Here is a 19,539-nt window from a genome sequence, read left to right on the forward strand (position 1 = left end):
CATGGGACTTCCCCATCCCCAAGCCACATGGGAATCCCTACAGGCCCCTGGCCAGGGGGAAGTTCTGCTCCAGTCCCTGCCTGAGTCTGGAGGGTGATTCATTTGCAGAGACCTGCTCTTGTTCATTCCGTGAAGGTTCACACTGTACTTTCAAGATGCCAGCTCCTGTGTAGAGACCAAAGCCCTCCAACATGTCTGTGTAGACTGACAGGTCCCTACAGTGAGAATTCTACAGCTACAGATCAAATTCTAGTCTTCTATTCATTAGCTGATTTCCTTGGGAAAGTCTTTGAGCCTCCTTGGGCCTCTAGTGGTTGGTCTTTAACGTGAGCCTGATGTTTGCATTGAGGGTTAAGTGACTCAGTGCAGGTCTGGCGTGCAGTCTGTGGCTGCTGCTGTGATCTGTGCTGCCGAGAGACCGAGAGGTGTGCACACACATCCTAATGATGCTGGGCTGAGTGGAAATCAAGGTCATGGGGCCCTACAACTGAGGATGAAGGTGCAGGAACATTGCTGGGGCCTGTCCTCCCTTTCAAATGCCTCAGGGACACAGGCATTTGAAAGGACAAGAAGAAGGAGCTGGACACAGGCCAGCCAGGTCCTGGTGCTAACCGGGCTCCAATAACTCCTATCAGGCTTCCTGATGAGGAAAGAGAACCTTTGTGGGGAGTTGAGTGGAGCAGTGACGTGGTCAGGGCAATATTAGGTACGTCACTGGGGCTTCAGTGTGGAGCCTGGTGCAGGCACGTGGAGAAGGTGCAGGTGTGGATGCAGCCAGAGCAGGTAAGAGGTTGTTGGGATAGTTCAAGAATGTGGTGTGGCCATGGCCAAGGGAAAGGAGTGGGGGCTGATGGGAGATACTGGGGCCATTTTGGGGTGGGGGCAGATGGTGGGAGGTGCTGGCAGGATTTGGTAGCATATAAGTTGAAAGAATGAAGCTGACACTCAACTTTGTGATGTGGTCATTGGAACAGATCGGACCGAGGGGACAGTTTTAGGGTGGGGAAGATGATGGAGTCCAGCTTGGAGACCAGGATGTGGATCAGGAGGCAGGATGTGGGCATCTTATGCAGGCATTTGTGTTGCTTACCAGAGCAAGGGCCCCAGGAATAGCTTGCTAAGTTGACTGGCTGGGTCTTTTCCCTCCATGTTGCAGCAAGCTTTCCCAAATGACGAAGCAGCCAGACTGCGACCTGGAGAAAATTGAGAACAAAGAAGATCCTACCATAGCCATGCTTCCCAATTACCTCGCATTCCTGCAAGGTGGGGCTGGCTGCAAGGGGGTGTGGATTTTTGGGGGTAGGGAGTGTGGGGGGCCTTTGCTGGCTCCTGGACAACTACAGGTGTTGGCAGCTCTGCTTTGAGTGAGCATGGGGCCTGGGGAACACTGGTCACCCCAGTAGACCATGTTATTCCAGCTTTCAGGAAGGCCCTGGTCCTAGTTATGCAGGTGCAAGAGCAGGCCAGCAAACAAATCAGCAGCAAAAATTAGCCCCAGCGATGACTGCAAATAAAATTGAAAATAATGGAAGTTTCCCACCAACTTCTTGAAGCCCCCTTGTATCTCCATCACACAACGTTTGCCTGTTTATTATTTCCAGGTTTTAGCCTATTGACAGCAATTACAAGAATCTGCTTGCAAGCTAACATTCCATGATCCATGTAGTTTTTCCATCACCCCTTCCCTCCACCCCCCACTTTCTCTATCCTGACCCTAGTAACTATTAATAAACTTTGATATCTAAACATTTGCCTTTTCTTGTCTTTTTATATACGTGAAGTCATACAATATGTGTCCTTTTGTGATTGGCTTGTTTCATTCAGCATGTCTTCAAGCTCTGCCCTTACTGTATCCAGATTTCATTTCTTCTACCGCACAGCAGTACTTGTATTTACATTTTGTTTGTATGTTCATCTGTTGATGAACATTTATTGGAGCTGTTTGGTTATTGCTGACATTTCTGCAATGAACAATGGTATCCCCTCCCTCTATGAGGATCTGCTTTCAAGTCTTTTGGGTCTATACACAATCAGAGTGGATGTCACTGTTCATCTGTCAGTTGGTCAGAATGTGGTGGTCTGTGTCATGCTGGAAACTATGCCAGCTGCTTTGTCAAATACCACCCATGGTAGTCAGGACTCAGCGTTTTCAGACTCACACAGACTAAGGTTAAGAGGCAGACCGCCTCTGAAACATTAGCTACTGAAAACAGTATTAATAGCAGCAGATCATCATCTGATGCAGTGCCAGAAGATGATCCCTCAGGTAGGACGACACTCAAACTAGGATGAGGGAAGAGTTGCCACCTCAAAAGATAGGTCCTCAGAGATCCTCAAGTTGGCGCCAACTCATAGTCACCCTGTGTACAAAACACTGGTCATTTCTGTGCCACCCCTGCCCTTGTGTTTGAGCCCATGTGACAGCCACTGTTATGCAGGACCTTCCTCTTTTTCAATGATCCTCCATTTTACCTAGTGTGATAACCTTTTGCAGTAACAGGTCTTTCCTGATGACATGTCTAGATACGTGAGACTAAGGCTTACCATCCTCACGTCTTAGGAGTATTCTGGCTGTTCTTCCTCCAAGATGGATATGGTTTATTCTTCTGACAGGTCACTTCCAATATTCTCTCTAAGTAGAGTTGACCTTAATGATCTAGTCAGCAGATCAACCCCCTTTGGGGTTGAATGACCCTTTCACGGGGATGGAACCACCCTTTCACAAGGGTTGCCCAATTCATAACTAGCAAAATTACAGTCATGAAGTAGCAATGAAATTCATTTTATGGTTGGGGTGGGTCAGCACAACATCAGGGACTGTTTTAAGGGTCACACATTAGGAAGGTTGAGAACCTCTGATTGAGATGAAGCAAGTCTTTCCGTGACCTTTCTTGGGTAATATGGCATAACTCAAACTGAGAAGAAACCATTGAAACATCCATTAATCATGATGTGGTATGTACAAAATATGAGTCTTGGAAAATTAGAAGTCATTAAAAATGGATTTGCACAGGCCATTTTGAATCATGCAGTCATATGATTTACTATGCTAGGAAATAAGAATTGAAGAGGAATGACATTGTTTTTTTAATCAGCCTTTGGTTCCCCTTAGATACATCTTTGTGAATTAATGGTGGAGAATCTTATTAATCATCAACTTGGAGCTTAAGAGTCTTCCATTAATAGTGTCATTGATTAGAGCCTAATACCAATTTTTAAGACATTCTTGAGGGATGGATATTGGACCAGTGTAGCCTAGCTGCACATTATAATAACTGAGTTATTTACCTGTACAGAATTAATCTTTCCATGACTGGAAGCTATTTACACAAACAATGGGGTTGGTCATCAGGCAAAATTTATAATAATGTTCACTGACAATGTAAATCACAGGTCTGCCAGAATAATATATCTTAATAGATCAAGTAAGATATTAATATACTAAGGCAATCTTAGTACATGTTCTAAACCAGCGGTCAATATATGGTGCTGTGTCTCCAATATCCAGAATTCATGGGTCCAGGAACCAAATGGTGGAAGCTGGAATGGCACCACTCACTATTATTCCTAGTGATCCACTTGCAGCATTTTTGCTTCCTGTCCCAGCAACCCTGTGTTCCTCAGGCCTGGAAGTCCTGGTCCAGAGGGAAGGAACTCTCCCACCTGGAAACACAGCATGGATTTCACTGAACTGGCAGCTTATAATGTCCCCTGGCCACTTTGGGCTTCTCAGGCCTTTGGATCAACAGGTCAGGAAGGGGTGTAACAGTACTAAGTGTTGTGATTGATCCTGATTACCAAGGAGAAATTGGACTGGTACTACATAATGGAGGTAAAGAAGTGTATGTCTGGAATCCAGGAGATCCCATAGGCCGACTCTTAGTGCTAACATGCCCTGTTATTAAAGTAAATGGTAAATTATAGCAATCCAATCCTGACAGGACTTATAATGACCCAGACCCCTCAGGAATGAAGGCCTGGGTCACTCCACCAGGCAAAAAAACCGCAACCAGCTGAGGTGCTTGCTGAGAGCAAAGGTAACACAGAATTGGTAGTAGTAGAAGGTAGTTCTACCTATCAATTACGACCACGTGATCAATTGCAAAAGCGAGGTTTGTAATTGTCAATGTATTTTCTTTTTATGTGCTTACTGCAAATCTTTCCTTTGTTCAGGTATGATATATCAGATACAATTGGACTTAGTGTGTTTTTATTTACATATATGATAGATGATTGATGATAAGTATAAGTGTGTTTTCAGCAATGTCTGGAAAGGTTGCCAAGGGGTGGATTGCAATAGTTTATTGTGCCAGCCTGGCTGATAAACTCAAGTGAGATTAATTGAAGGCCGGAGAGATAAGTGGCTCCCTCGGTGAGCCTCGCCTTTCTTGTCTCTTCCTCTTTGATCAATGGACCAGCATGCGGCTGCCTTGCTTGTTCTGTGCCTCAATTTAGAGGCTACACTACCTGTCGGACGCATAGCCAGTGGACTGTGTCACTGTAAGTTGAGGTCCCTTTAAGCCCACATGATTGGAATGTACATCTCTAGAGCTGGGGAACGAAAGTTGGTGACAGTTAGTGACCTGTCTTGCTGTTTGCTGCCTGGGGATATACAGCCCAGCTCTACAGAGGTGGAACTGGCAGCCCTCAAGACTTAAAGAACTGCTAGTGTCTCCCATCACTCTCAGGGGAGTGAGTTGCACTGAGTCATTTGTATTGCTTTATAATTTAACTGTTCATTTCTTATGTTATATATCTATCTGTATATAATTTAATAGTTCATTTCTTGTGTTATATATCTATCTTTATAAATACATATAGAAAATTACTAGCAATCTGGTTTTGTCTCTCTAGAGAACCCTGTCTAGCACAACATTTAATACATATTCTTTACATATAATATTCAATGTTAGAGTAAATCGGATGTTTTTAAGATATAAATAACCTCAAGCCCCATTAAAGAGAAACAACTTTTTTCACAAGACATTTAATTTAAGGAAGTTATATGTTATAAAGGAAGTTATTTACCAGACCGCACTCCACCACTGTCCGTAACTCTTGGCATGGTTGGCAAAAGTAATCCAACTGAATCATGCTCATCCATGCCGCTGAAACCCATGCTGAGCTCTTCATAAAACTTTAGCACCACCCATGCCCTTAGATAAAATATCTATTGTGTGCTAAGAAATGACTGCTGTTTCCAAGGGCCCAAGTAGAAAGAAAGTGTTTTGGAAATGATGATGGCAACATATGTACAAATGTGCTTGATACAATTGATGTATGGATTGTTATGAGCGCTGTTAAGAGTCCCCAATAAAATGGTTTTTTTTAAAATTTTTAAAGAAATAAACAAAACAAAAAACTGAAAGAAATAAAAAGAAATGACTACGGTTGAGGGAGTCCATTAAAGGCCCATAATAATATGCACAGCAGAGTGTGGTAGCCAGAGAAACTTCTTTAGAAGTAGATACCAAGGGACAGAAGGACATGAGCAGCAAATCCTAGAGGTCACTTTGTCAATGCAGAGACAACCTTAACTAGGGAACAAGCACAAAGGGATGTTTATTTTCTCTTCTCTGCAGCTCTTGTGTTTAAGGATGCCCAATGGTAAAGCCTTTGTAAAAGACTACAACTTACACTCAAGGAATGGCTAAGGGTAGGTAGATAGGTGATGCCAAGAGCCAGGGTGAGGGCAGAAGCTTAAAATTACATGAGATGGATCAAGGAAAGATATGCCTTATCCATTATGTCCTCTGGGCCTAGAGCAAGGGTTTCAATCTCTCCAAGTAATGCTGATTGATGATAAATAACACAAACTGTGGGAGAGAACTTATCGATTTGGGTTAGGATGTCCCATCCATAGTCTTGGACTTCTAGGGAGAGGGGAGAAAGCTAGTGTGGAGGCATGAGCTTGTAAAATATGTTCCACCAGGAAGACTGGAGGGGTAGGAAGACAAAAATGAGTGCGGAGGGAAGAGGCTATGCTATGATAAAGTAGGCAGCATTAGCCTGAGTGGCTACTTGGATATCATTGGCATTGCCCTCTTGCAAGCCCCAGAGAGTTTCTAAGGCAAGGAGTTGTAAAGTGGCCGTTATTTGACAGGGTGTAGATTAGTGCCCCTATAAAACTAATCTGCAAGTCAGGCTACTAGAAAAATACACACTTTATTTTTGACTGTCTCCTGCCCAGTCATCATGAATATCTGAAATGTAAGACTCACCATTTCCCTAGGTCTTAAGTCCAGGTTTCACTCTTCGAGCTCTGAGGCAGGTGGGTTGAAGAACAAGGTTGGATACCAGGCCCCTCCTTGATCAAAGTTCTTAATCTAAGCTTGAGTAAATGTTAACTCCTTCCAGAAAAATGGTTAGCTTATAGGCAAAAAATAAAGGAAAAAAACCTCAAAAACCTTGAATGGTGAATGTAACCATCAAGAGATCAATACAGATATTGCATTGGATAAATCTGCTGAAGAATGCCTCTTTAGAGTGATGGAAAAACAAAGATATTACTAAGAAGACTGGGTTCAAATGACCCAAACATGCTATTGTCTATGGCTTCATATTCATTTGAAAGATGGACACTGAATAAGGAAGGCTGAAGAAGATTCACTGTGTTTGAATTGTAGTGCTGGCCAACAATATCCCAAGTACCATGGACATTCAAAGTACACACAAGCCTGTCTTGGCAGAAGTAATGTCCGAGTGCTACTGGAGGTAAGGATGGTGAGTGTTCAAATTATGTACTTTGGACATGTTATCAAAGAGAACAGTCTCGGGAGTAGGACATTATGTTTGGTAAAGAAGAGAGGCATTGAAAAATAGGAATTCCTCTACTAAATGGATTAACAAAGTGACTGCCCCAATGGGTTCATCCTAAATTGTGAGGATGGCACGGGAGAGTGCAGTGTTTTGTTCTGTTGTGCACTCTGTCCCTGTGAGATGGAATTAACTCAATGACAGCTAACATAACAACAGCCTCAGCAACCACTAATAAGCACCCAAGACATAGACAAAAACATGCTAGTATATTAGTTGTGTTTACAAAAGTTATTATTTCTCTTATGTAAAGGGGGAAGTAGTTACTTTTGTTTGATTTTTAAAAAATAGAACAAACAAGGTGACGACAAAAGCATTGAGGAATTCCTACCCCTCGGAAAACTATTCTTTTGGAGGTGAGCTGAAGAAGATTCTCTAAAGTCCACACAGGATGCCTTATGGCACAGGATTTTCAGAACATGGACTCTAGTGTAAGGGCAGCACACAGTCACTCAGTCGTGAGCAGCTATTTATCTTTGAATGAAGCATGAATCATATAGGCCTCTACACTGAGGGGTGAGCTGGAATATCAGAGCAAGGGATTGATGATACTTAAGTGGGTTTCAGCCCATTTAGAAAGTCTATAATCAATTGAATCAATAAAATTTCATGAGAAGTTTCTAGCCTAACTGTAAGATAGATGAAAACTGAAGATTCTGGCAGCTAGAAACCAGAGTACTTACATAGGATGAATAAACACCTTTTTGCTGTTTATGTTCAAGTTATTGGGTTCAAACACAACAGTAATTTTGGAAGATAACTCTTTCTATGAGAACAGAAATAAACCTGACACCAATGTCAGAAAATGATACTTTAAGAAAACTGTAGTCTAATATTGATAATGAGGCTGCTTGAATGAGTTCTTTCAAAAATTGAAAACTGAGTCAAACAATTTATGTAACTAAGTATACATCATGATTAATTGTAATGTATCCCATTCCCATAATTGATTTAACACAAGAAAATAAGTACTCAAATACACCTGTTGATGGAAAAAAAGAATCAATTATCTAAACAGACACAGAATATATACTATACAAAATCAAAGGCGTTTCACGGTGGCACAGGGAATCCAGGGTGGATGATACCTTCAGGACCAGGGGTGTGAGGGGCGGTGCTGGGAGAGTGGGTTGGAAAGGGGGAACTGATTACAAGGATCCACATGTGACCTCCTCCCTGGGAGAGGGACGGCAGAGAAGGGGGGGAAGGGAGACTCTGGATAGGGCAAGATATGACAAAATAACAATGTATAAATTACCAGGGGCACATGGGGGAGGGGGGAGTGGGGAGGGAGGGGAAAAAAAAGAGGACCTGATGCAAAGGGCTTAAGTGGAGAGCAAATGCTTTGAGAATGATTGGGGCAGGGAATGTGCGGATGTGCTTTATACAATTGATGTATGTATATGTATGGATTGTGATAAGAGTTGTATGAGTCCCTAATAAAATGTAAAAAGAGAAAAGAAAAAAAAAGATTAGGGCAAAGAATGTACAGATGTGCTTTATACAATTGATGTATGCATATGTATGGATTGTGATAAGAGTTGTATGAGCCCCTAATAAAATGTTTTTAAAAAAACAGTTACAAATCACACATGAAACATGTATAACCCAATATATTAATATACATTCATGAGAACAACAACAAACATTGCAAATGTCAGGCTTAGTAGAAAGACAAAAGCATTACCCCACCTCAGAAACAGGCAAAACATACATATTCATTTTCACCACTCAGTAAAAAATTGTACTGTCTGTATTAGCTAAACAAACTTGAAAAAGATTTTTTTAAAGGAAGAAAAACTACCCCAAAGTAAAAATTCTTTGCTCATCAAAAATTAATGATTTCATACATAAAAGATTCCAAATAGGCCATAAGTACTATAGTTGATAAATGTAAGAAAAAAAAGTTGTAGACTGCATTTGAACACACAGAATGACTTTTGATACTTAAATCCCTAACTGTTAACTGCTAATCACCAACTTCCAAACCATTAACCCTTACACATTAACATACTAGCATCTTTACAAATCATTGATACGTCCTAACGCACTGCACCCCTAACCACCTGAAAAGCCCCTTAGCATACAGAACTTCTATGAACACCCTCAGTATTCCCTGCTACCCACAGCAAATTCAACATGCTTCACAAATCCTATGACCATACACTCTAAATCTAGTCTAATGCATGTAAGCCAAATCTTTAAATCGGCATCACAACTTTGAATATATTCTAGAATCTTAATTCTAACTTTATAACCCTTAATCTGAAATTCAGAAACCAAAGCCTCAAATTTCTAATCTTAAAGCCAAGATTCTACATCATTACAATTTAACACATATGCTCCTAATCAACTCAAAACATAATCTTTTAAGCACTACATTTTCTAATGATAAAACCCTTTAATCTGGCTTGACTCATGACACTTAACTCCTAATTCTATCCCTTGAGTCTTTTTCTTGAACTGGAAACATTGATTAATCCCAGAACCTAGATTCTTATCTTAACTACAGACTGATTCTAACAATGATACATTTTCAAGTTCGTGAATCCTATGGAACGTCCTATCTAGGAAAACACATTTGCATATGTTGATTAAATTTTTGTTCTCCCCCATTTTGACACTTGATAGTGTACCTGATCTTTTACATGGCTGCAAAATATCACAGTTCTAGCTGCCTACACGCTCATCATCCCTCACCCTAAACCTCAATTCTTCCTCTCACATGACTTACACTAGGGGGGAAATGGATGAACTACAGGAACAGGAAAACAGGAGGGCAAGCAGTGATGTGTACACACTGCTCATATGCGAACTATTTTACTTAGTTTTTTTTTCTTTACCCCTAATTCAGTAAATTCACCTAATCCATGGTTCTTTTTTTCCAGTTTATATTACTAAGTGTGTTCATATGCTTAAAAACTTTGTAAAAAATATGTACAAGGGAGGAGCCAGCTAGGGTGCAATATAGCACCGATGTAACATACAACATTCCTCTAGTCCTTTAATGCTTCCTTCCCCCAACTATCATGACCCCAATTCTACCTTACAAATCTGGCATGTATACTGGTCCAGATAAGAGCTCTTGACACAGGGAATCCAGGATAGGTAACCCCCTCAGGAACAATAATGGGAGTAGCTACACTATGGGAGTAGGAGGCAGGTGAGGGGGAAAAGGGTAAACCGATCACAATAGATATATAATCCCCTCTTAGGGGGATGAACAACAGAAACGTGGGTGAAGGGAGACAGTGGTTAGTGTAAGCTATGAAAAAATAGTACTTTGTAAATTATCAAGACTTCATGAGGGAGGGAGGAAGGGTGGGGAAATAATGAGGAGCTGATACCAAGGGCTCAAGTAGAAAGAAAATGATTTGAAAATGATGACAACATATATACAAATGCGCTAGACAAAACGGATGTATGGATTGTTATAAGTGTAAGAGCCTCCAATAAAGTGAATTTTTAAAATGTCATTTGTTTCCAAACCATCTAAAAATTCAATTCACATTCAAACAAGAGGCCAGCATATATTTTTATAACTCGACAAACTGATTCTACAATGAAAGAATAAAGGTTTGAAACAGCTTTATAAAAATTATATGTATATATGCATGCTAGCCTCAGCAGGGGTTAAGGGCATCCAGCTAATTGGGGGAAATGTTTATGAGAGAAAGTGCAGAGAAGACCATAGAAACTGGAATCACTCATTTCAGATGCAAGTCTTCTTACCCTGAGTAAAGTAACACAAAAAAAAGAGAGGTAGGAGGAACTTTCTTTTATATCAGTGGAACCCTCCAAATGTTCAGGAAATTTACCAGGCTACCTGAATACAAACTCACCCATTAGAGAACCGCCTCACTTCTCATAAGCATGTCTATGCTTCGTTTACGGAATCTGCTCTTCTTGGCCTTGGCTTGTGCTAGCCCTCAGAACACCAGTCTTCTGCAAAAACTAAGCAGCGGAATTCAGAAGCAATGTTTCTTCCATGTCTCATTATGCTCATTGTGGTTGAAATGGAATTATACTCTCAGATTTGATTATGTTGCTATATTTTAGAGATTAAAACATGTTCATATTTTTCTGGTAACATAAATAGATACATAGGATGTCTTTTGTACTAGATTAGATCAAAAGAAATCATTCCTCATTAGTGGCATTCTCATATGTAATAATTTATAACTTTGTTTCCAAACAATATCCTGCTCTTGTTTGCTTGGGATTTTCATGTCATTTCCTGAAGACTGTCTCAATCTTCTCTCTGTAGTATTTTTTTTAAATCATTTTATTGGGGCTCATACAACTAATCACAATCTGCACATACATCAATTGAGTAAAACACACTTATACATTCCTTGCTCTCATCATTCTCAAACTCGTTTTCCACTTGGGCCCCTGGAATCAGTTCCTCATTTCCCTCCCCTGCCTCCCTCATGAACCCTTGATAATTTATAAATTATTATTGTATCTTATCTTACACTGCCCAGTGTCTCCCTTCACCTACTTTTTTGTTGCCCATCCCCCAGGGAGAAGGTTATATGTAGATCCTTGTGATAGGTTTCCCCTTTCTACTGCCCCTTCCCTCCTGGAATTGACATTTTCACCACTGGTCCTGAGGGGTTCATCTGTCCTGGTTTCCCTGTGTTTCCAGTTCCCATCTGCACCACTGTACATCCTCTGGTCTAACCAGGCTTACAAGGCAGAATTGGGAACATGATAGTTGGAGGGGAGGAAGCATTTAAGAACTAGAGAAATGTTGTGTTTCATTATTGCTACACTGAACACTGAGTAACTAATCTCCTCCCCACTACCCTTCTGCAAGGGATGTCCAGTTGTCTACAAATGGGCATTGGGTCCCCATCACATGCTCCCCTCATTCATGATGATATGAATCCCGCCCCCTCACCTTTGGTGCTTGATACCTGGTCCCTATGACTCTTCATGATCACACATGCTGGTGTGCTGCTTCTATGTGGGCTTTGTTGCTTCTGGGCTAGATGGCCACTTGTTTACTTTCAAGCCTTTAAGACCCCAGATGCTATATCTCTCGATACTTGGGCACCATCAGCCTTCTTCACCACACTTACTTATGCACACATTTGACTTCAACGTTTATATGGGGAAGGTGATCACACAATGATGGTTTTTGATTTTTGGTGTCTGCTACCTGATCCCTTCAATACCTCGCAATCACACAGGTTTGTGTGCTTCTTATCTGTGGGCTTTGTTGCTTCTGAGCTTGTTTGCCTTCAAGTCTTTAAGAGCCCACACTATATCTTTTGATAGCTAGGCACCATCAGCTTTCTTCACCATGTTTGCTTATGCACACGTTTGTCTTTAGTGATCATGTAGGGAAGGTGGGTATCACGGAATGACAGTTTAGCTGAGAAAAGTGCTCTTGTATTAAGGGAATGTGTATGAGGAGGCCCAATGTCCACCTGTTACCCTACTACTAAAGCTATAATTATATGCAAATAGGTCTATTTCCCCCATAGTCATAAATATATTTACATATGTACATGTCTGTATTTAGGCCTGTAAGTATGCCCTTTGCCTACTACTCCTTTCCTCTATTTCCTTATGCTTTCCTCCTGTCCCAATACCATGTTCATCCTTCATTCTGGTTTCAGTAATTCCTCTCACTTACATTGTTCCTGGTCACTCCCTACTAGTCCTCTCATTCCTCTCTGCCACTGGCTTTGAACCACTTGTTTTTCCCTTGTGCCTGGGTTGGACAATAACTCCTCCCTTCCCCCACCTCCAATGCTCTCATGTCCCTACAGGACCATTGGTTCCATTATTTTCTTCTCATATTGCTTATCCAGCCTATCTTATCTAGATGGACCTGCAGAAATAATAATGTGTGCATAAAATTGCGGATGGCTTCGAAAGCACCAAAGTCACACAGAAGAACATGGCAATGACGGCAGCAACACTGACAAAGTAACAAACAAAAAAGTCACTGACATACAAAATTTAAAAGAGAAAAAAAAAACACCACAAAAAACAAAACCAAAAAAAGAAATAAAAGCCTGCTAACAGTCCAAGGTCTGTTTGCTGACCTTTAGGAGTGTTTTCTGGATGAGTCTGATAGGGTGTCAAGTCCTGGCCCCAAAGTCCATCCTTTACACTCCCCCGGGGCCTCCTTGCTCTGCTTTCCCCGACGCTCAACTACATGCTCCAGTGTTTTGCCTCAGTTTCGTGGGGCCAACTCAGTCACACATCCCACAATGTCTCCGGTGCTGTCCCATGTTGAGGCATGGGTCAGTGCAGCATGTCACATCTCTCAGTGGGGCAGACCACATGGTCCTCTCTGTGCATTGGGCACTCTAGCTGGGCTATCATCCTCTGAGCTTGGTGGGCCCAGGTGTGCTCCACCCCTTCCACCTCCTTCATTTACTTCACCTTCCTTCTGGGTATGGTAGGTCAGTTTCTTTCCCTCACCAGACGGTCTGTTTTCATTTTCTGTGGCATGCCCGTCCATGGTGGGGGTCGGGCTGATTCTGGATATGGCCGGTGTATGGGCCAGTCTTTTTGTGGATTCTTCCACGTGTTACGTTACCCTCCTGGTTTGGTGTGTCATGGCGGGATCTATATGCACATTCCAGTTCTTTGGGGACACAACCAATACTTTCCCCTTGGGTGGGTTAGTGCCCTGTTCCCCCTGTGACATCAACTCAGTTTCTCCCCACCCCAATTCTCCCTCCACCTGCCCCACTTCCCAGTCTCACTCTCCTCTCTGTAGTTCTTTTTAAAGATAAAATTTTAGTGTGTTTTTGATGTTAACTCAGCAAATTAGATTCTTATTTGACATTTTTCTCACACATATTTCAGGGACATTAATTATATAAATTATTACCATGTTGTTATTGTTTCTTGCTAATCTCCACTTGATCTTCTCATCTTTTCCTTATAATAATCACTTGCTTTCTGTACCCATGTGTGTACATATCGTTTTAAATTTTAAATGGAGTCCTGTACTAAATAGTAATATTCTTTATTTTTGTGCCATCTTTGTTTGTTTTTCAACAAAAGTTGATTCCAGGGGGCAATTTCTGTTCAAATTCGAAAGAGAATTTGAGGAAAACCATATCAGTGTCCTCCAACTTTAAAGAGAGGTGAAATAATTCTGAAAGTGGTAAAGAAATTGATTTCTGCTATACATTTTTCTCTCCCATCCTGATCCATACTGATCTTATCAGGGTGTTTTGTAGTGATATTCAGCAGCATCTGTTTTCCTCATCTTTTTATTGTTTTTATTGACTATTGTTCTTCTGAGACTTTCATTTGCTCCTTTCTCAAGCAGTTACCACTAGTTCCATCTCACAGGGCTGCTCGAATGCTCTTAACACCACAGCCTCTACTTATCCATATCATGCTTTTTCCTATTATAATCTACCAGTAATGGATAAGGGTCCCACTATTAAATCATCCTTTTCAAAACTTCTAATCACGTTTTAAAAAGTGATTGCCATTTGAATTGGTGTAATATGATATCTAATCCCTGATTTTGATTTATATTTCTCTAATGACTAATGAAAGGAGATCTCCTGTCTTAGTGGGTTAAGTCAAAAACAGCCAAATGAGTGGGCTAAACACATCAGCTACTGTAATGAAGGGAGATGAGGCTGTTTGCTTACAGAAAGACAGTTGTGAAAGCCCTAAGATACTATCCTTTAGGATCCTATGAGCGACAATGGATTGGACAGTCTTGTCTCCACTTTAACAAAGGCTGACTGTAAGTCAGAACTGAGGATAAGGATGAGTCAGGACAGAGTCCATGGCTCTTAACAAGAAATGCATAAAGCACTGTGTCAGAGATAGGCATTTTAGGATCCATAAATAGAATTCAATATATGAATTATGCTTCTAAATGAAATATTCTCACCACATTAATTCAAATTTCCTAACACAATTCTTATTGGGTTACACCTACCCAGATTCTAATGTGAAAATTCTATCACAGTGTCTTATTTAAGCCTATGTTATCTCCACCCACCTTCTAATCGATCCACTCTTATGCCACACCTAGCAAGCATCTCAGAAACATTAGTAAGAGCAAACTGAATGCAACGTCTTTTTCCTAAAACCTTAGAGAATTTTACTAGACACTCAAACAAATATAAATGCAAACACAAAGATCTTAAATGGAACAACTTTGTTAGAAAAAGTTAACACCCCCTTCAAATTAAAGCATCACAATGTGTCATTTTCCTTCTTGAAATAAATTTGAAATTCATAGTAACTTCTTTAAACTTGGAGCCCCTAATTATTCAAATAGTTACCATATTTAACAGCTAACTGAGAAGTTGGTGCATTTCTCCTCAGAGAAAATTTAAAAGATAGGTCTGGTGAGTTATTTTGAAAAATCAACCTTTGAAAACACTATGAGGCATGGTTCTTCTCTGACAAACATAAATTAAAAGCAACGGAATGTCAAATGTTATCTAAACACTCTTGAAACTGAGAATACAAAGACAATTGCCTCTCACAAGCAAAAGGTGGCCTGTGAGAATGTAACTAGAACAACCAGGGGCAGAGAGATGAAGGGCCAGGACTCCACCGTGACTTCCACTGTCTCCCTATATCTCTGGGCAACAGCTGCTATGAACAATGGTGGGAAAGTTCTATGGTCAGCCATTCCAGAGAGGCCATGGGTAAAGCCTCATTTTTCAACAAACACAGGATGGCAAATTCCAAAATACTGGGTCCCTGAACTCATTCTGATGAATCTGCTCCAAAAGGAATCCTGACCTGTGAATGGTAAGTTGTGTCTTCTGAGACCTCAGAGAGAGCCAAGCTGGTTACCACGGCCCTCCATAATCTTGCCCTCAACATCCTTATTCACTCTATTGAGTCAATGCTTACTCATAAAAACCCTATAGAAAAGATAAATGGCCCCATGTGAGTTTCTGAGCCTCTACCCCAAAACAAAGCCCTGTTTTCTCCTGTCCAGCCATGCTTACAGAGTCTCACAAATAGGAAGAATTCTATTCACAGTACTCACCTTTTCAATTCACAGTTGTAGAGGCCAGAGAGGCTCAGATATCAGTCTGTACCCTTGTCTTGATTCAAGTAAGTCCAGTGCCTCATGAACCCAAAATGGGTGGATCAGGTGGCAGGCTGCTTCCTCACGGGTTGTGCAGATGGATGAATCCAAGCTAAATAGGAAATATGGCAAGATGCTGTCTCATGTCTGGAGATCCACCCATCTGGTGAGGTCCTGGACATGGCCAAAAGCTACACAGCTAACAGAGAGGATTCACTTACCAATCTACTGGGGAAAACCACGCCCACCAGGATAACACCTCCAACTCTCTGGCTGCTGTCAGAAAATCTCTTCATTGAAGTGATGGCATTATATCAAGCATAGTCACCCAGGCTGCTGTTATCATAATTGCTAACTCTCTGAGAATCCTGGCCTAGAGAAGTTGATACCCAGCCTCAGGCATTACACATTACCAACCCAAGTGGTTTAAAGTAACAGAAAAATGTGAAAGGGAAGGAGGTGTGAGCAATACCCTTCCAGAAATAGCTTTATCAAACAGAATCTCATGCCATATGCTTTTGACATTTTGAATATTTATCTATCTGGCCTCTGCACTTAGCACAAATTTACTGCCATCTTGTCTATTGCTAGTCAGAGCAGTTTTATAGAAAATAGGAGAAGTGTCCCTTTGGTTTTCAAGAAAACTCAGATTCTCAGCTACTCATTCAATTCTCCGGCAAGACAACCCTGTAAGACAGCTGTTCTCAACCAGTGGGTCATGACCCCTTTTGGGGGTCGAACGACCCCCTTGCAGGGCCACCCAATTAATAACAATAGCTAAGTTAGTTATGAAGTAGCAACAAAAATGACTTTATGGTTGGGGATCACCACAATATGAGGAACTGTATTAAAGGATCGAGGCATTAGGAAGGTTGAAAACACTGCTATAGGAGGTGTGATAGTTAAGGTTTATTGTTCCAACATGCCTATAAACACAAGTGTGATTAAAGGGTACTTTAATTGAAGGGCAGAGAGATAAATGGCTTGGTGATCCTAGCCCATCTTGTCCCTTGTTCTCTGATGACCGGACAAATGTGCAGTTGCCATACCTAGTTCTCTGCCTCAGCTGGCAAGGCTCACTTCCTGAGACATCCCTGAGAAGCCACATGGACCTACCCTGATGCAGTTTTCATGCTGGAGAAGCCTCATGGAGACCCCTCCCAGTGCTGAGATGCTTACATACTCACTGATTTGGCTTTCTTCCCACATTAGGTGTATTTTGTGAGATTAAGGAGAACTTTGTAGATCGGTGTTGGACATATGGGCTAATGTCAGACTTATGGGCTTGGACAGCACTGGGTTGGGATGTTTTCTTAATGTACACTTAACCTTTACATAAAATTCTCTTATACACATATGAGTTTCTGTGGATTTGCTTCTCTAGTCTACCTAGACTAAGTCATTATGGTTCCAGGAGTGGGATACTGGAGAAACAAATCCTAAAGATGGAGAGTGGATGTGCTTCTACTTTAGTTAGCCAGAAGTCATATCAAAGCAGTTTACTGAATCGTTTTCTGGAAATATGAGGTTAAAGTTTTGATTATGACATTTGGTTGTAGCCTTTGGTTATTCCTGTGTGAAATGGCAAAATATGAATGTTAATATATATATTGAGCTCAGAAACAATGCTGCTCAAGGAAAATGGCTGATAGAAGATCAAAATGCCTGACAAAAAGCCTGGATCTAGGCAAAAAGCGATCCTTGAACTAACTACAAGCTTTTCTTTCTCGATGTCTTTTGTTTTGATCGTCAGTGGTTTGTTGTTGTTTTGTTGTATACAGTTGCTTTGTTTTCCTCTGTCTTGTTTCTGTGCATGTTATTATCTCTACAGGTCTGTCTAAATAAGATAGGCTGAACTATCTGGAGGAAAAACAACGGAGCCGACAGTTCCGGGGGGACTGGGGATAGGGAATGGTGGGGGGTAAGGAAGTGGTGTTAACAAACCAAGGGACAAGAGAACAACAAGGGATCCAAATTGGTGGTGAGGTGGGAGTGGCAGGCCTGGTAGGGAGTGATCAAGAGTAAGGTAACGAAGAGGTATAGCTGTAACCCAGGTGGGTACGGAGCATGACAGTGGGGCAGGAGGAAAGTCAAGGGAAATAGAGGAAAGAGCTAGGAGGCAAAGGGCATTTATAGAGGACGAGACAAAGACATGTACATATGCAAATATATATATGGGGATGGGGAAATAAATCTATGTGCCTATATTTATAGGTTTAGTATTAAGGTGGCAGAAGGACCTTGGGCCTCTACTCAAGCACTCCCTCAATGCATGAATACTTTCTTCTATTAAATTGGCATTCTATGATGCTCACCCTCCCTACACAACCGCTGAAGCTAAAGCAGGTGAACAAGCAAATGTGGTGAAGAAAGCTGATGGTGCCTGGCGATCAAAAGAGATAGTATCTGGGGTCTTAAAGACTTGAAGATAAACAAGCGGCCATCTAGCTCAGAAGTAACAAAGCCCACATGAAAGAACATACCAGCCTGTGTGATCACGTGGTTCCGAAGGGAACAGTTATCAGGCATCAAAGAACAAAAAATCACATCATTGGGTGCACACCTCCATGATACGATCGTCATGGACAAACGGGTACATAGGCAAATGAGGCGAAGAAATCTGATGGTGCCCGGCTATCAAAAGAGATAGTGTCTGGGGTCGGCTTGAAGGTGAACAAGTAGCCATCTAGCTCAGAAGCAACAAAGGCCACATGAAAGAAGCACACCAGCCTGTGCGATCACAAGGTATCGAAGGGATCAGGTATAAGGCATCATCAAAACAAATCTTACCATAGTGAATGAAGGGGGAAGTGCAGAGTGGAGACCCAAAGCCCATTCGTCGGCCACTGGAGATGCACTCACAGAAGGGTATACTGGAGGAGATGAGTCAGTCAAGGTGCGATGTAACACAGATGAAGAATACAGCATTCCTCCAGTTCCTAAATGCTTCCTCCCCGCCCCACCCCCCCAACTACCATGATCCGAATTCTACCTTGCAAATCTGGATAGAGCAGAGTAGGTACACTGGTGCAGATAGGAGCTGAAGGCACTGGGAATCCAGGGCGGATGATACCTTCAGGACTAGGGGTGTGAGGGGCAATAAGGGGAGGGTAGAGGGTGAGTGGGTTGGAAAGAGGGAACCAAATACAAGAATCTACATGTGACGTCTTCCCTGGAGGATGGAAAACAGAAAAGGGGGTGAAGGGAGATGCCGTACAGGGCAAGATATGACAAAATAATAATTGATAAATTATCAAGGGCTCATGAGGGAGGAGGGAGAAAAAGAGGACTTGATACAAAGGGCTTAAATGGAGGGCAAATGCTCGGAAAATGATGAGGGCAAAGAATGTACAGATATGCTTTATATAATTGATATATGTATGGAATCCTGGAATGATTTTTTTAAATGTGCCAAGCAGAAAGATCTCCATGTGATTTTAGCAAATTTCCACACAGGACCTTTGTTGACAACTAAGGGTAGTGCAGTAGCTAGCCCAGGATCCCGTCCCTAAGGTAGTTTACCCTACTCTTCCCAGGGAGTCTGACCTTCCCCAGCCTTATGTTAAACCCTGCAGGAAGGAAGTGCCCCATTGACTCCTGGAGAATCAAAAGACCAGGGTTTGTCTCCTCTACACATCCATAGTGAGGCCCCTCACAATGTCCAAGTTCAGTCC

This window comes from Tenrec ecaudatus, chromosome 3 (assembly GCF_050624435.1).
Source record: "Tenrec ecaudatus isolate mTenEca1 chromosome 3, mTenEca1.hap1, whole genome shotgun sequence".
Classification (NCBI taxonomy): domain Eukaryota; kingdom Metazoa; phylum Chordata; class Mammalia; order Afrosoricida; family Tenrecidae; genus Tenrec; species Tenrec ecaudatus.